Raw genomic sequence first — 18,320 nt, 5'->3', positions numbered from 1 at the left:
TTGTCAAAAGGGCTTGAACTCTCTGCAGAGCAAAGTGTGCAGTACCCCAGAGCAAGGTGGTATCTGCAAATTGTTCATTTCTTTATGTTATGTAATGTAATGTTATGCCACACTATGTATTGCACTCAGTATAACCACGTGTGGATGTCGGGGTTGACAATCCTGGCTCAGCACTTGTAGGAGGTTATGTGTGGACTGGCTCCAACCTTAGCTCTAGTTAGTGATAGGGAAAGTTAGGAAGAGAGAAGAAGTTATGACTTGTGCTCCCTCTTCTTAGGCCCAAAAAGCTACAGAGACTCACTGATCTCTGCATGATCTACAGAAGGAGAGAAAAAGTAAGACAAAGGAGAAAACTAAAGAACCTAGAGTCTGCATAGCCAGTGAGGTAACCTGCTGCCAAAAGATGTTAAGACTTTACTGCAGTGAGGAACACTGTTAATATACCCTTTATACCTGGACACAAGCTGGCCAGTCGTATCTAAAAGAAAAACTGTATCTATCAGTGGACATTATAACCACCATTGAAAGAGTATGATAACCCATCATAGAGTCTGCAGGAAGAAACTTAAGACAGATAGAGAGGGAAGAGGGCTGTAACTCCCATCCTTGCCTAAATCCATACATCGTTATCTGAAAAGAATTGCACTGTATACAGTTGGAACTGTGTTTTGCTATCATTGAATCTACAGGGTGGGCCATTTATATGGATACACCTTAATAAAATGGGAATGGTTGGTGATATTAACTTCCTGTTTGTGGCACATTAGTATATGTGAGGGGGGAAACTTTTCAAGATAGGTGGTGACCATGTCGGCCATTTTAAAGCTGGCCATTTTGAATCCAACTTTTGTTTTTTCAATAGGAAGAGGGTCATGTGACCCATCAAACTTATTGGGAATTTCACAAGAAAAACAATGGTGTGCTTGGTTTTAACGTAACTTTATTCTTTCATGAGTTATTTACAAGTTTCTGACCACTTATAAAATGTGTTCAATGTGCTGCCCATTGTGTTGGATTGTCAATGCAACCCTCTTCTCCCACTCTTCACACACTGATAGCAACACCGCAGGAGAAATGCTAGCACAGGCTTCCAGTATCCGTAGTTTCAGGTGCTGCACATCTCGTATCTTCACAGCATAGACAATTGCCTTCAGATGACCCCAAAGATAAAAGTCTAAGGGGGTCAGATCGGGAGACCTTGGGGGCCATTCAACTGGCCCACGACGACCAATCCACTTTCCAGGAAACTGTTCATCTAGGAATGCTCGGACCTGACACCCATAATGTGGTGGTGCACCATCTTGCTGGAAAAACTCAGGGAGCGTGCCAGCTTCAGTGCATAAAGAGGGAAACACATCATCATGTAGCAATTTCGCATATCCAGTGGCCTTGAGGTTTCCATTGATAAAGAATGGCCCTACTATCTTTGTACCCCATATACCACAACATACCATCAATTTTTTTGTTCCAACAGTCTTGGAGGGATCTATCCAATGTGGGTTAGTGTCAGACCAATAGCGGTGGTTTTGTTTGTTAACTTCACCATTCACATAAAAGTTTGCCTCATCACTGAACAAAATCTTTTGCGTAAACTGAGGGTCCTGTTCCAATTTTTGTTTTGCCCATTCTGCAAATTCAGTGCGCCGATCTGGGTCATCCTCGTTGCGATGCTGCAGTAGCTGGAGTTTGTAAGGGTGCCATTTGTGAGTAGCTAATATCCGCCGAAGGGATGTTCGACTAATGCCACTCTCCAGTGACATGCAGCGAGTGCTACGCTGTGGGCTCTTGCTGAATGAAGCTAGGACAGCCACTGATGTTTCTTCATTAGAGACAGATTTCATGCGTCCACTTTTTGGCAAATCCAACACTGAACCAGTTTCACGAAACTTAGCAAGCAGTTTGCTAACTGTAGCATGGGAGATGGGTGGTCTCGTAGGGTGTCTTGCATTGAAATCTGCTGCAATGACCCGGTTACTGCATTCACCAGACATCAACACAATTTCTATCCGCTCCTCACGTGTTAACCTCGGCGACATGTCAATGGCTGTAAACAAAGAGAAACTTTTAAATAACTCATGAAAGAATAAAGTTATGTTAAAACCAAGCACACCATTGTTTTTCGTGTGAAATTCCCAATAAGTTTGATGTGTCACATGACCCTCTTCCTATTGAAAAAACTAAAGTTGAATTCAAAATGGCCGACTTCAAAATGGCCGCCATGGTCACCACCCATCTTGAAAAGTTTCCCCCCTCACATATACTAATGTGCCACAAACAGGAAGTTAATATCACCAACCATTCCCATTTTATTAAGGTGTATCCATATAAATGGCCCACCCTGTACATACTACAACTCCTATTTTGCACTTGAGTAAAGAAAGACATGTTATTCTGCTACATGTGTCCCGGTTTTCTGACTCATGCACCATATGCTGTCCATTGCATTCTACACGCCCTGCCTTGCACCCATACCAACACTCAACCTTATAGGCACCCCATCTATCATCAGGCAGGAGCCCCAACATCAGAGTGTGCCGTGGGAAAAGAAAGGGTGCACCCTCCTCTCACTGCATGGCCCTAGGGAGCAATGGTGTGAGCAAAGCCACTGTGATAGATTTTCTGCAGCCAGAGCTACTACCACTCACATCCTCCTGGGCCGCTGCAAATAGACACCTTGTTTAAGGAATCACTGACAGTCCCATCACACTTGGCAGTACGCTTTCAATTTCCTTAGGTAAATAAAGCCTTGCATGGTGGCCATTGGAATCAATGTATTGCATGGAGGTTGTGAGTCCTCCAGAGCAAGAGAGACACTTTTTTAAGTTCTCTGTCCTGGCAAATGCCTAATAGGGTATATCAAAAAAGGGTTTGTACACTGGACAACCCCATAAAGTGGAACCTCCTCCCCCACCAGAGGATTTACACATACTGTAGTATTTCAGGAAGTGGTTACACGCTTGCAGCAAGTGAATAGTATCATCTGCCTTGATCTTTTCATGGTATGAATGTATTTATCAATATCCCCCATTGCATACCTTAGTGAGCTGCGTTATAATATAAACTTGTGTTTTTTGGTTATTCAGTGGTAATTCTACACATCCGCTGCCTTTCAGACCTATAAATGAAAGCTCTTTTATTCAGGATTAGTTCGATTTGTTTTCGATTCTCCTGGTACCAAAAACACAATGGATGGATACTGGGCAGAAAATAAGCTGAGTAAACTGTTTCAGCTCTCCCTATTGTCTGGCTGGAAGGATTCGGGTATGATTACTGCCAAGCCATTCAGCAAGAAACTGAGCCAGACTAGAAACATTTTGGCCAATGTCCAGTGGCATCTTGATGATCACTGGATAAGCGAGGACCCTTGATATAGCTGAATTTGGTTGTATGAGTGGATATTATTTTATTCTGCAAAAAAAAAGTACAAATCTGTGGTATGTATTGCCAAAGCTTTTATTAAAAATGTCCTCCAAAAATAACGTGATCACAAAAAGAGTCCTTTTACTAATTAGCTATAACCTTTTAGAGAGTGTTCACTTTTCCTGCAGTGCCTCCGCAGGGTAAATCAAGTGTTACATGATGTCCAATAAAATCAATGAGGTGTCCATGTAATACATGGATAATCCTGGTGTCACGGCGGACAGGATACCAGATACACAGAAAATAAACAAACAAGTGTCTAGGCAAGAAGCTGGGGATAAAGGTCACCTCCTGACAAATCCCTACCAGCTCTCCCTAGACTTCTATGCACACGTTCAGACCCTGAAGGTGGGAATAACGTGCCCTCGTGCCTAGGCTGAAGATTCCCTAAAATCCCTAAGATGGTGAAAGGGGATAGAGGCAACCTGCTCCCTCAGGACCTGGAGGGGGCAGGCGTCTCTCTAACAGCCTAGACAGACAACCACAAGAAAACAAAAAACAACTTATCTTTTCTGAGCAGGAACAGCAAATCCTTCCTTCCTTTCTCCTAGCCAGACAGAAGCTATAACCCGCACAGGACACTTGGAGTGGGCGTAATTTAAACTCAGACCAACGGCCCCACCCAGTGCACCTGAAGGGAGGCGGATATAGCTCAACTCCAAAACAAAAACAAAAGGCTACACACGTGCTGCTAACCTAGCAGACCTCCGCACATAGCCTGAGCAGGGCATGACACCTGGTCATCGGGATGGAGAAACACTCTCTTGTAGCTGATTTCTATTTGAGATTATTGATGGAGTTCCCAAATGAGGACCCCCTTCTGGTACAACCTCTTTTAAGATCAGAAAATGGAATTATACCCCTTTTTGTGACACCATCTCCCTCCCTTTATTTGTCTCTTCTCTTCTTTCCTGGATCTCTCAGTTATCTACATTCCCTTTCCCAGTTCCTCTCCTCTTTTTTTTTTTGCGACACAAGCTCAGTTCCTCTCTTGGCCACCATTATCCAGGTCATCCAGGCACCACAGGGATAAATCACTGTCTCTCATCTCTAAAATGGCTTCTATGGATAATAGGAACTCAGTAAAACCCACACATTTTATTTTGTTGGTATATGCATGCCAGTAGGATAAAGCTTTGAATAAAAGTGGAACGGGTAAAAAAAAATAAGCACGACTCACCTCCCCAATCCCCTGCTGGAAACATTTGGAGGCTTACGGGTCCCTGCTTGTCTCGACACACAGGAAATGACAGCTCAGCCAATCTGTGGCTCAAATAGGTCACTGAAGTGACCAGTGTTTGGCTTAGTGGGCATTTCCTGTGTGGAGACCAGCAGTTAACTGGTAAGCAGCAGTGGAGTATCAATGAGGTGAGTAATTCCTTTTTTATATTCTTTACCCATTCTGCCCCCTTTTGTGTATCTACATCATGCTGCTTGGGTCCTCTAGAACAGTTTTCCTCAGCTCCAGTCCTCAGGGCCCACCTGCCGGTCATGTTTTCTGGACTTCCTTAGTATTTAGCAGCTGATTTAATTGGTGTCTGTTCATCAGGACCTTACCCCAGGTATTCATTCTGTGGAATATTCTCAGATTTTGACCAGCAGGTAGGCCCTGAGGACTGGAGTTGGGGAACACTGCTCTAGAATATAGTTTCTCAACCTGTTGTCCTCCTGGGGTAAACGCCGTGGGGGGAATTTATCATGAGGGGAATATTTGAAGTCAGTTTTGCTTGAGTCTGCCTTGGATTACCTCATGCCACATTTATCAAATGTCTCATGTTGTTTGATGAATTTGTCTTATCCTTAAACCTAGCACTTTTGTCCAGGAAAGCTCCTCCAGTTTTCCTACTCCACCCTCCTCCTGGAGTGAGATTGTGACTTTTAAAAAAAAAAGTCTCAATGATAAATATGGAGTGAAACTCATTAAAATAGCTAACCACATCCACTTTTTCACCCACATTACAAAATTGGAGTGAGTGTGGTAAAAATGCTAAAAGTCTAAAAATCTTGCGTAAGCGAGTCAAAAGTCGGAAGCCAGAAATCTGGAGTGAAGACATAAAAAAAATTCGGGCCCGTATGTTTACGAGGCACCACACATACTGTGCTTTTAGAGTACATGGGTGCAGGTAACATGTAGAAGATCCGCCGCACAAATTTCCTTGCGTTTCTGCATCCAAACTGCACCAAAACCTGCAATTTCTAACAATGGTTTTTGGTGTGGTTTTGATGCGGTTTTGTCGCCCATCGCCCGCCCTCATTAAAAAAGGGGAAAAGGGAGTAATCTGCAGCTAAAGCCAGAAACACAATTGACATACTGCAGATTTCTAAATCCCCACTGCAGGTAAATTTATGCACGGAAAACATCTGCAAAGTGTACAAGAGATTTGTTTAATCTCTTAAACTTTGCTGGTACTGTACTGCGTTGTGGGTTTTCTGCATAGGAATCTAAATATTCTGCTATATGTGCAGGTACCCCGAATGTGCAGCATAGCCTTTGATGGAGTTTGCTTATGGGAGTACAAGTGGTCCCTCAAGTTACAATATTAATTGGTTCCAGGACGACCATTGTATGTTGAAACCATTGTAACGAGTAATCGGTTCCAAAGCCCCAAAATGTCATCCAAGATAAGAGAAAATGAAGATTAAAGAAATATAAGCAGATAACTAAGAGAGATAAAACAAGTCCTTTCATATAACAGTCAGGAATAGCTGACAACTAGCAACTAATACAGCTATGCTACCAGAGAAGTGGCCTGGATTGGTTGGATCTGGGTCTCAGGCATTGTACTTTGCTTCTAGTTTCAACTTGCGATGGGTCTTGCAATGACCATTGTATGTTGAAAATATTGTATCCTTAAGCCATTGTAATATCATTAAGAAAACCGATCTGGAGGACGTTCTCAACCTTTCTCCCCTTCCTGAACTGTGCCATGTGATTGTAGAATGTAACACAGCATACAACCATTTTTTGGGGATTTTTTACCTTCAGACTAATAGTCGCTATATGAACAATAAAACTGATACCTACATATGAAAGAAACCTATGTAACCCCAGGGCTAGCATCTCTCAGCACCTTTTATAGATCATTGACTATGTGATGCCAACTAGTTGCCAGCTTTTGCTTGTTCTTATTGTTCCATTGTGGATATAGACACTAACTGGTAATCATCGTTTTTTTTTTTTTAATATGTCCTAAAAATAGCAGATTAATTGACTATTTAAGCCGCTTCCTGTCTAAAATTACACAGTGTCATGTACGTGTCAGAAGGTATATTGATTTTTATTGTCTTGGCTGTGGTCTGCCATGTTATCTTACCTTTGATCAAGTGGATATGACTAAGTCTATAAGACTTATCCTGTACGTACACATTTTCTTGTCATTCATCAAAGGGTTCTACCAAGTGGAAGTTTAGATAAAGATTGCAGATATTCAAGTAGTAAAACCCAGCCTTCGATAAAGTTCATGTACGCCGCAGTAATCAGTGGTGGTCAGGGCGCTAGGGGATTGTCAACCCCACAGATAAATAAAAGGAAAATCAGTAATGACCTAATCACAATTATCTCCCTTCTTAAGCCCCTATTAGACCACATGGTTATGAGGGACAAGGGTTCATAGGAACGCTCTTTCACGATAGTTGGCCTGTAAAATCGAGCCAATGAAACGCTCGTTCATTGGCTGCTGGGCATCTTTCATCAGGATGAAAAAATATCAAAAATTCAAATATCTGTTTGTTAAGTCTCCTGGTGTTAAGCTGATCACATTGTTTCCTGGTACTGTGGTATTCCATGGTCAATTGTAATTCTGGTGAGAAAGCAGCAGCCAGATACATGTGCCTTGGGGACGCCATCACCTTGTGGACCTCTCTGAAGACTTCACTACCAACTTTCCCTGATGGCCATTGGGTGATCCTATCTTGTCAAGGAGTGGAGGAGAGGTCATACATGTGTTTGGTGGTCTCTTTTGAAGTCTAATGTGAGTTTATGCCTCCTTTTTCTCCATAGACTATATTGGGAAGGTCACCGACACGTGCAGCCATGTCTATAGGGTCTAAATTCCATAGATTACATAAAGATCTCCACAATTCTAAATCCAAACCTGCTGTCATACATTGCTCTTTTCCTTTGCAGTGCCACCACAGGGGAAAATAAATATTGCATATTGTCCATTAAAATCAATGGACTGCTCCAGTTATCCACAGACAAGCCAGGTCCTCCAGAGAGAGGAGCACTCTAGTTACTCTTCATTTTGGTTCATGAGGGTCCTGTACTGAGGTCTTCTTTTTTTTTATCTCCTATTAGCTGTCAAATAGAGGAATCTAAATCAGAAAACCTGTTACACTGGCCAAAATGTTTGTTAATCTCTAACTTAACCACCTCCGGACCGCCTAACGCAGGATCGCGTTCCGGAGGTGGCAGCCCTGCGCAGAGTCACGCATATATGCGTCATCTCGCGATGGCCGAGATTTCCTGTGAACGCGCGCACACAGGCGCGCGCGCTCACAGGAACGGAAGGTAAGAGAGTTGATCTCCAGCCTGCCAGCGGCGATCGTTCGCTGGCAGGCTGGAGATGTGTTTTTTTTAACCCCTAACAGGTATATTAGACGCTGTTTTGATAACAGCGTCTAATATACCTGCTACCTGGTCCTCTGGTGGTCCCATTTGTTTGGATCGACCACCAGAGGACACAGGTAGCTCAGTAAAGTCCCACCAAGCACCACTACACTACACTACACCCCCCCCCGTCACTTATTAACCCCTTATTAGCCCCTGATCACCCCTGATCACCCCATATAGACTCCCTGATCACCCCCCTGTCATTGATCACCCCCCTGTCATTGATTACCCCCCTGTAAAGCTCCATTCAGATGTCCGCATGATTTTTACGGATCCACTGATAGATGGATCGGATCCGCAAAACGCATCCGGACGTCTGAATGAAGCTTTACAGGGGCGTGATCAATGACTGTGGTTATCACCCCATATAGACTCCCTGATCACCCCCCCTGTCATTGATTACACCCCTGTCATTGATCAACCCCCTGTAAAGCTCCATTCAGACGTCCGCATGATTTTTACGGATCCACTGATAGATGGATCGGATCCGCAAAACGCATCTGGACGTCTGAATGAAGCCTTACAGGGGCGTGATCAATGACTGTGGTGATCACCCCATATAGACTCCCTGATCACCCCCCTGTAAAGCTCCATTCAGATGTCCGCATGATTTTTACGGATGCACTGATAGATGGATCCGATCCGCAAAACGCATCCGGACGTCTGAATGAAGCCTTACAGGGGCATGATCAATGACTGTGGTGATCACCCCATATAGACTCCCTGATCACCCCCCTGTAAAGCTCCATTCAGATGTCCGCATGATTTTTACGGATGCACTGATAGATGGATCCGATCCGCAAAACGCATCCGGACGTCTGAATGAAGCCTTACAGGGGCATGATCAATGACTGTGGTGATCACCCCATATAGACTCCCTGATCACCCCCCTGTAAAGCTCCATTCAGATGTCCGCATGATTTTTACGGATGCACTGATAGATGGATCCGATCCGCAAAACGCATCCGGACGTCTGAATGAAGCCTTACAGGGGCATGATCAATGACTGTGGTGATCACCCCATATAGACTCCCTGATCACCCCCCTGTAAAGCTCCATTCAGATGTCCGCATGATTTTTACGGATGCACTGATAGATGGATCGGATCCGCAAAACGCATCCGGACGTCTGAATGAAGCCTTACAGGGGCATGATCAATGACTGTGGTGATCACCCCATATAGACTCCCTGATCACCCCCCTGTCATTGATTACCCCCCTGTAAAGCTCCATTCAGATGTCCGCATGATTTTTACGGATGCACTGATAGATGGATCGGATCCGCAAAACGCATCCGGACGTCTGAATGAAGCCTTACAGGGGCATGATCAATGACTGTGGTGATCACCCCATATAGACTCCCTGATCACCCCCCTGTCATTGATCAACCCCCCTGTCATTGATCAACCCCCCTGTCATTGATCACCCCCCTGTCATTGATCACCCCTCTGTAAGGCTCCATTCAGATATTTTTTTGGCCCAAGTTAGCGGAATTTTTTTTTTTTTTTCTTACAAAGTCTCATATTCCACTAACTTGTGTCAAAAAATAAAATCTCACATGAACTCACCATACCCCTCACGGAATCCAAATGCGTAAAATTTTTTAGACATTTATATTCCAGACTTCTTCTCACGCTTTAGGGCCCCTAGAATGCCAGGGCAGTATAAATACCCCACATGTGACCCCATTTCGGAAAGAAGACACCCCCAGGTATTCCGTGAGGGGCATATTGAGTCCATGAAAGATTTAAATTTTTGTCCCAAGTTAGCGGAACGGGAGACTTTGTGAGAAAAAAATTAAAAATATCAATTTCCGCTAACTTGTGCCAAAAAAAAAAAATTTCTATGAACTCGCCATGCCCCTCATTGAATACCTTGGGGTGTCTTCTTTCCAAAATGGGGTCACATGTGGGGTATTTATACTGCCCTGGCATTCTAGGGGCCCCAAAGCGTGAGAAGAAGTCTGGTATCCAAATGTCTAAAAATGCCCTCCTAAAAGGAATTTGGGCACCTTTGCGCATCTAGGCTGCAAAAAAGTGTCACACATCTGGTATCGCCGTACTCAGGAGAAGTTGGGGAATGTGTTTTGGGGTGTCATTTTACATATACCCATGCTGGGTGAGAGAAATATCTTGGTCAAATGCCAACTTTGTATAAAAAAATGGGAAAAGTTGTCTTTTGCCAAGATATTTCTCTCACCCAGCATGGGTATATGTAAAATGACACCCCAAAACACATTCCCCAACTTCTCCTGAATACGGCGATACCACATGTGTGACACTTTTTTGCAGCCTAGGTGGGCAAAGGGGCCCATATTCCAAAGAGCACCTTTAGGATTTCACAGGTCATTTACCTACTTACCACACATTAGGGCCCCTGGAAAATGCCAGGGCAGTATAACTACCCCACAAGTGACCCCATTTTGGAAAGAAGACACCCCAAGGTATTCCGTGAGGGGCATGGCGAGTTCCTAGAATTTTTTATTTTTTGTCACAAGTTAGTGGAAAATGCTTATTTTTTTTTTTTTTTTTTTTCATACAAAGTCTCATATTCCACTAACTTGTGACAAAAAATAAAAAGTTCCATGAACTCACTATGCCCATCAGCGAATACCTTGGGGTCTCTTCTTTCCAAAATGGGGTCACTTGTGGGGTAGTTATACTGCCCTGGCATTCTAGGGGCCCAAATGTGTGGTAAGGAGTTTGAAATCAAATTCTGTAAAAAATGACCTGTGAAATCCGAAAGGTGCTCTTTTGAATATGGGCCCCTTTGCCCACCTAGGCTGCAAAAAAGTGTCACACATCTGGTATCTCCGTAATCGGGAGAAGTTGGGGAATGTGTTTTGGGGTGTCATTTTACATATACCCATGCTGGGTGAGAGAAATATCTTGGCAAAAGACAACTTTTCCCATTTTTTTATACAAAGTTGGCATTTGACCAAGATATTTATCTCACCCAGCATGGGTATATGTAAAAAGACACCCCAAAACACATTCCTCAACTTCTCCTGAATACAGAGATACCAGATGTGTGACACTTTTTTGCAGCCTAGGTGGGCAAAGGGGCCCACATTCCAAAGAGCACCTTTCGGATTTCACAGGTCATTTACCTACTTACCACACATTTGGGCCCCTAGAATGCCAGGGCAGTATAACTACCCCACAAGTGACCCCATTTTGGAAAGAAGAGACCCCAAGGTATTCGCTGATGGGCATAGTGAGTTCATGGAAGTTTTTATTTTTTGTCACAAGTTTGTGGAATATGAGACTTTGTATGAAAAAAAAAAAAAAAAAAAAAATCATCATTTTCCACTAACTTGTGACAAAAAATAAAAAATTCTAGGAACTCGCCATGCCCCTCACGGAATACCTTGGGGTGTCTTCTTTCCAAAATGGGGTCACTTGTGGGGTAGTTATACTGCCCTGGTATTCTAGGGGCCCAAATGTGTGGTAAGGAGTTTGAAATCAAATTCAGGAAAAAATGAGGAGTGAAATCCGAAAGGTGCTCTTTGGAATATGGGCCCCTTTGCCCACCTAGGCTGCAAAAAAGTGTCACACATCTGGTATCCCCGTACTCAGGAGAAGTTGAGGAATGTGTTTTGGGGTGTCATTTTACATATACCCATGCTGGGTGAGATAAATATCTTGGTCAAATGACAACTTTGTATAAAAAAATGGGAAAAGTTGTCTTTTGCCAAGATATTTCTCTCACCCAGCATGGGTATATATAAAATGACACCCCAAAACACATTCCCCACCTTCTCCTGAGTACGGAGATACCAGATGTGTGACACTTTTTTGCAGCCTAGGTGGGCAAAGGGGCCCATATTCCAAAGAGCACCTTTCGGATTTCACAGGTAATTTTTTACAGAATTTGATTTCAAACTCCTTACCACACATTTGGGCCCCTAGAATGCCAGGGCAGTATAACTACCCCACAAGTGACCCCATTTTGGAAAGAAGAGACCCCAAGGTATTCGCTGATGGGCATAGTGAGTTCATAGAACTTTTTATTTTTTGTCACAAGTTAGTGGAATATGAGACTTTGTAAGAAAAAAAAATAAAAATAAATAAATCATAATTTTCCGCTAACTTGTGACAAAAAATAAAAAGTTCTATGAACTCACTATGCCCATCAGCGAATACCTTAGGGTGTGTACTTTCAGAAATGGGGTCATTTGTGGGGTGTTTGTACTGTCTGGGCATTGTAGAACCTCAGGAAACATGACAGGTGCTCAGAAAGTCAGAGCTGCTTCAAAAAGCGGAAATTCACATTTTTGTACCATAGTTTGTAAACGCTATAACTTTTACCCAAACCATTTTTTTTTTACCCAAACATTTTTTTTTTATCAAAGACATGTAGAACTATAAATTTAGAGCAAAATTTCTATATGGATGTCGTTTTTTTTGCAAAATTTTACAACTGAAAGTGAAAAATGTCATTTTTTTGCAAAAAAATCGTTAAATTTCGATTAATAACAAAAAAAGTAAAAATGTCAGCAGCAATGAAATACCACCAAATGAAAGCTCTATTAGTGAGAAGAAAAGGAGGTAAAATTCATTTGGGTGGTAAGTTGCATGACCGAGCAATAAACGGTGAAAGTAGTGTAGGTCAGAAGTGTAAAAAGTGGCCTGGTCTTTCAGGGTGTTTAAGCACTGGGGGCTGAAGTGGTTAATAACCTAACTGCCATACATTTAACTAATGTTATATTTGGGTGAAAAATCATTGTTAAATAATTATTTTTTATTTAGTGTATCAGACATGTATCTGCTGTAGGACCAGAAGCTGAGAAAGTTTCTTTTTGTGACTGCTGTGTCTTCTGGATTCATGGGCAACATGTATTGCTACTTTCTAGGACTTCCCATCGTCTCAGGAGTTGTACCACCCTCTATTTTCCACAAGAGGGCGCCCTGAATGAGCTACTGTACAGCGCTGCAACTTCTAAAATCCACCTTTTACTGTAGTCTGACTGTAAATTAGTATTCAGTTTTCTCATTTGCTTGTGCCCATATATAACATAGTGTCCACAGGGCTCACGGCAGTCCAGATGTATGTCCAGACTGCAGTCCACGTGAATAAAACTGTAACACTGATATATATCAGGGGGCCAATAATGACAAACCTTACTTTTCTGCATGTACATGATGTCTTCTGATGTCCTCTTCTATTAGATGCATGTAATTGTCAAACTTTGTGTGGGATGTGCAGATGGTATTATGTCTGTGATATAAAAATAATACTATCTGATATATTATTTCCATTAATGATGAAAAACTGATTCAGTAACAAAACCCAGAACTACCGGCTGTGATTATTTATTAGGGATTATTTCAGAGAATGGGCGATTGGCTCCCCAGTGTCTGAGTATAATATCTATCTATTATCTATCTATCTATTATCTATCTATCTATCTATCTATCTATCTATCTATCTATCTATCTATCTATTATCTACCTATTATCTATCTATTATCTATCTATCTATTATCTATCTATTATCTATCTATCTATTATCTACCTATTATCTATCTATCTATTATCTACCTATTATCTATCTATCTATTATCTATCTATTATCTATCTATTATCTATCTATCTATTATCTACCTATTATCTATTATCTATCTATCTATTATCTATCTATCTATTATCTATTATCTATCTATCTATTATCTATCTATCTATCTATCTATTATCTATCTATCTATCTATCTATCTATCTATCTATCTATCTATCTATTATCTACCTATTATCTATCTATTATCTATCTATCTATTATCTACCTATTATCTATCTATTATCTATCTATCTATTATCTATCTATTATCTATCTATCTATTATCTACCTATTATCTATTATCTATCTATCTATTATCTATCTATCTATTATCTATTATCTATCTATCTATTATCTATCTATCTATTATCTATTATCTATCTATCTATTATCTATCTATCTATTATCTATCTATTATCTATCTATTATCTATCTATCTATTATCTATCTATCTATTATCTATTATCTATCTATCTATTATCTATCTATTATCTACCTATTATCTATTATCTATCTATTATCTATTATCTATCTATCTATCTATCTATCTATCTATCTATCTATCTATCTATTATCTATCTATCTATTATCTACCTATTATCTATTATCTATCTATTATCTATTATCTATCTATCTATCTATCTATCTATCTATCTATTATCTATCTATCTATCTATCTATCTATCTATCTATCTATCTATCTATTATCTATCTATTATCTATCTATCTATTATCTATCTATCTATCTATTATCTATCTATTATCTATCTATCTATTATCTACCTATTATCTATTATCTATCTATTATCTATTATCTATCTATCTATCTATTATCTATCTATTATCTATCTATCTATCTATCTATCTATCTATTATCTATCTATTATCTATCTATCTATTATCTACCTATTATCTATTATCTATCTATTATCTATTATCTATCTATCTATCTATCTATCTATCTATCTATCTATTATCTATCTATTATCTATCTATCTATCTATTATCTATCTATCTATTATCTACCTATTATCTATTATCTATCTATTATCTATTATCTATCTATCTATCTATCTATCTATCTATCTATCTATCTATCTATTTATCTATCTATTATCTATCTATCTATTATCTATCTATCTATTATCTATCTATCTATCTATCTATCTATTATCTATCTATTATCTATCTATCTATTATCTACCTATTATCTATTATCTATCTATTATCTATTATCTATCTATCTATCTATTATCTATCTATTATCTATCTATCTATCTATCTATCTATCTATCTATCTATTATCTATCTATTATCTATCTATCTATTATCTATCTATCTATCTATCTATCTATCTATCTATCTATCTATCTATCTATCTATCTATCTATCTTTCTCATATATCTCATATCTATCTCATAGGATAAGAAGGAAGGAAGAATGGGGACTTGTAGTGGCGCCACTGAAGACAACTCCTGGGAATATCCAAAAGTAAGATTTATTGGTGAAAAACATGGATTTATCAAGACCAGTGTAAAGGAAAACTGGCTCAGTTGCCCATTGCAACCAATCAGATTCCACCTTTCATTTTTCAAAGGAGCTCTAAAAAATGAAAGGTGGAATCTGATTGGTTGCTACGGTCTTGATAAATCTGCCACCCTATGTGTTTCGGTATCATACTGATCCCTTTGTCAGGTACAATACACCATAATTCAGTACACAGACCAACCGTTTACAGCTCCATTTTGGTGGTAAGAAAACGCTCAAGGGAGGAAAGTTAAACAGAACCGCTCCCCTACCATTGATGACAGTTAAACCAACAAAGAAAAAATAACACGAAGACAGCAATTCATATTTACAAGTCATTATAATAAAAAACATAAAACTAAATAAAATGGAACATCCTCTGATTAGTAAATTAGTACTGTGAGAAGGATCAATAAATGAAGGGGTTTTCCAAGATTTTTTAACTGATGATCATCCTCTGGATCGGTGATCAGTATGTGATCGGTGGGGGTCCAACTCCATGAGGCAGAGAATGTAGTAATAAAATGATTCTTGTGTTTATAGAAGACGACAGGATCGCCTCTATATGTGAGCATACTCTTATCTTCTTGCTATTTTTATTCATATTTTTAATTCAATAGTTTATATATATTTATTTATTTATTTATTTAATCATTATTCATCACTAAAACTTACCTTGAACGTTCCCCGGAGTTGTTTTCAGCAGCGCCGTCACCATCTATCTCATGTCTTTCTTTCTTTCTTTCTTTCTTTTTCCCTTTTTTCCCTATCTATCCATCTGTTTTCTTTCTTTCTTTCTTTCTTTTTCTTTCTTTCTTTCTTTCTTTCTTTCTTTCTTTCTTTCTTTCTTTCTTTCTTTCTTTCTTTCATTCTTTCTTTCTTTCATTCATTCATTCATTCTTTCTTTCTTTCTTTTCAAATCTATCTATCTATCTATCTATCTATCTATCTATCTATCTATATATCTATCTATCTATCTAATCTACCTCGCTGTCTATCTCTGTTTCTGTTTGTCTTATAATATTTTTTGTAGGTTTCACCCTCCCTTTCCATATTTCCATATACTTCTGTTAACCCAATAGAAGTACATGACACATCTATCTATCTATTCCATATTTATCTATCTTTCTATCTATCCATCCATCTTCTTATTTATTTATCTATCTATCTATTTCATATCTATCTATCTATCTTTTTTATATCTTTCTATCTATCCACCCATCTTATTATCTATCTATCTATCTATCTATCTATCTATCTATCTATCTATCCATAATAAATCCGCTCCTCTGCCTTGTGGGATCAGGAGCACTCAGAGCGGTTTTCCTATGGACCTCAGATGACAGCCTCTCCCATGTCTCCAGCATCCATCTCTGATGCACACATTGGTGCAGGGACGGGAAGCTATATGCTGTCAGCAGTAATTGATCTCATGAAGTTTCCTGCAAGTGATGAAAGGTCAAACAACCTCTGGTCACCAAACCAGTGGGTACTGGGACCTGCACATTAAATCACTGCAAACACTGGAAACCAGAGACAGGACATTCACCAGAGGTAAGTGCGTCAGTCATTAGGGAAGGTGGTGGAATTTTGCTAGTTCTGCCCCTATTTACTAGTAATACACTTCCCATTTTGGTTGTCACTCAGCTTTCTAAGACACTTTGCTTAGGAGCCATTGTCATACAGATCTAAACTTTACTCTGTTACTATTTTGACCATCTACTTATGAGGTGTTAAAGGGAATTTGTCAGCTCCAAAATGCCCCCGAACTAGAGTAAGCGGTGTATGGTGTAAGTTCAGTTATGTCATTTTCATCTTCATACTCCCTTGTGTTCCTACTCTGTGCTCCGAAGAACCAGCAGTAAGATGCACTGAGAGGACTCCTCCGCTCACACACAATGGAGAGGACTCCTCCGCTCACACACAATGGAGAGGACTCCTGAGCTCACACACAATGGAGAGGACTCCTCCGCTCACACACAATGGAGAGGACTCCTCCGCTCACACACAATGGAGAGGACTCCTCCGCTCACACACAATGGAGAGGACTCCTCCGCTCACACACAATGGAGAGGACTCCTCCGCTCACACACAATGGAGAGGACTCAAGGAGCAGTCCTGTCAATGAATTTTACTGCTGGTTTGTCGGAGCACAGAGTCAGAACCCAAGTGAGTATGAAGATGAAAATGACATAACCGCCCTCAGCGTCACACCATACACCTCTTAGTCTAGTTTGGGGCAGGGGCATAGCTAAAGGCTCATGGGCCCTGGTGCATGAGTTCAGCTTGGGCCGCTCTTCCCTTTGTGGTGACGGGCCGGGAAGCACATAGCCTTCGTGCTGCCTGAGGCAAAACAGCACCCCCTCCCATGCCAAATTCTTGACCTAACCCCTTCCCTCCAGCCAGAGTAGTAACTTGACCAGCATGCACCTTCTATAATACTGGTGTCTTCTTATATGATACAAGGGTCTTTGGACCACTCAGGCTCCTGGGCCCAGTAGCTACTGCTACCTCTGCTCTCCCTACAGCTATGCCCCTGTTTGGAGGGGTGTTTTAGAGCTGACACATTTTCTTTAGCAAGTCTTAATAGTACCAAGCTTAAATATGACCTTTTATTGGTGGTAGCTTCATGTAATTCTCCATCTTGGAGACCCCATTTCCTGATGGAAAGATGATCCCAGAGGTTTGGAGGCTGGATTCCCAACATCAGCAGCACCCACAGTGTATCTTCATTAGAAGTGTCATCTTATATGGCCCTACAGGTCATCAGTGGACAACTCTACTGTATAATACTAGGGAGAGTTAAGCCTTCACCAGTGAAAGTTGAGTTTAAGACTCTCCTTAAAGGGGTTGTCCATTCTTTAACAAGTAATGTCCTGTCCTCAGGATGTCCGCAGCTCCGCTGATCAACTGTTCTGTAGTAATCCAGTTGCCAGATGTTGGCCCCAGTACTAAACCGCTCCATCTGTTCTGCGGTGGACAGAGCTGGTTACTGCAGCACTGCCCCCTCTGAATGGGGGCAGTGCTGCAGTAACCAGATCTCTCCACTACACAAGGTAATGCACTGTATAGTTTCAGTGCCGACTTCTGGCACTGGAGATACTGCAGATGTTGGACTCGCACTGATAAAGATACTGATGGCCCGAATGGTAGGTAGGTAGATAATAGAGTGGACAACCCCTAATGCGTTATTAGAACATATGGA

Source organism: Bufo bufo, chromosome 9, assembly GCF_905171765.1.
Source record: "Bufo bufo chromosome 9, aBufBuf1.1, whole genome shotgun sequence".
NCBI classification, from domain to species: Eukaryota; Metazoa; Chordata; class Amphibia; order Anura; family Bufonidae; genus Bufo; species Bufo bufo.
This window is presented reverse-complemented; position numbering follows the sequence as displayed.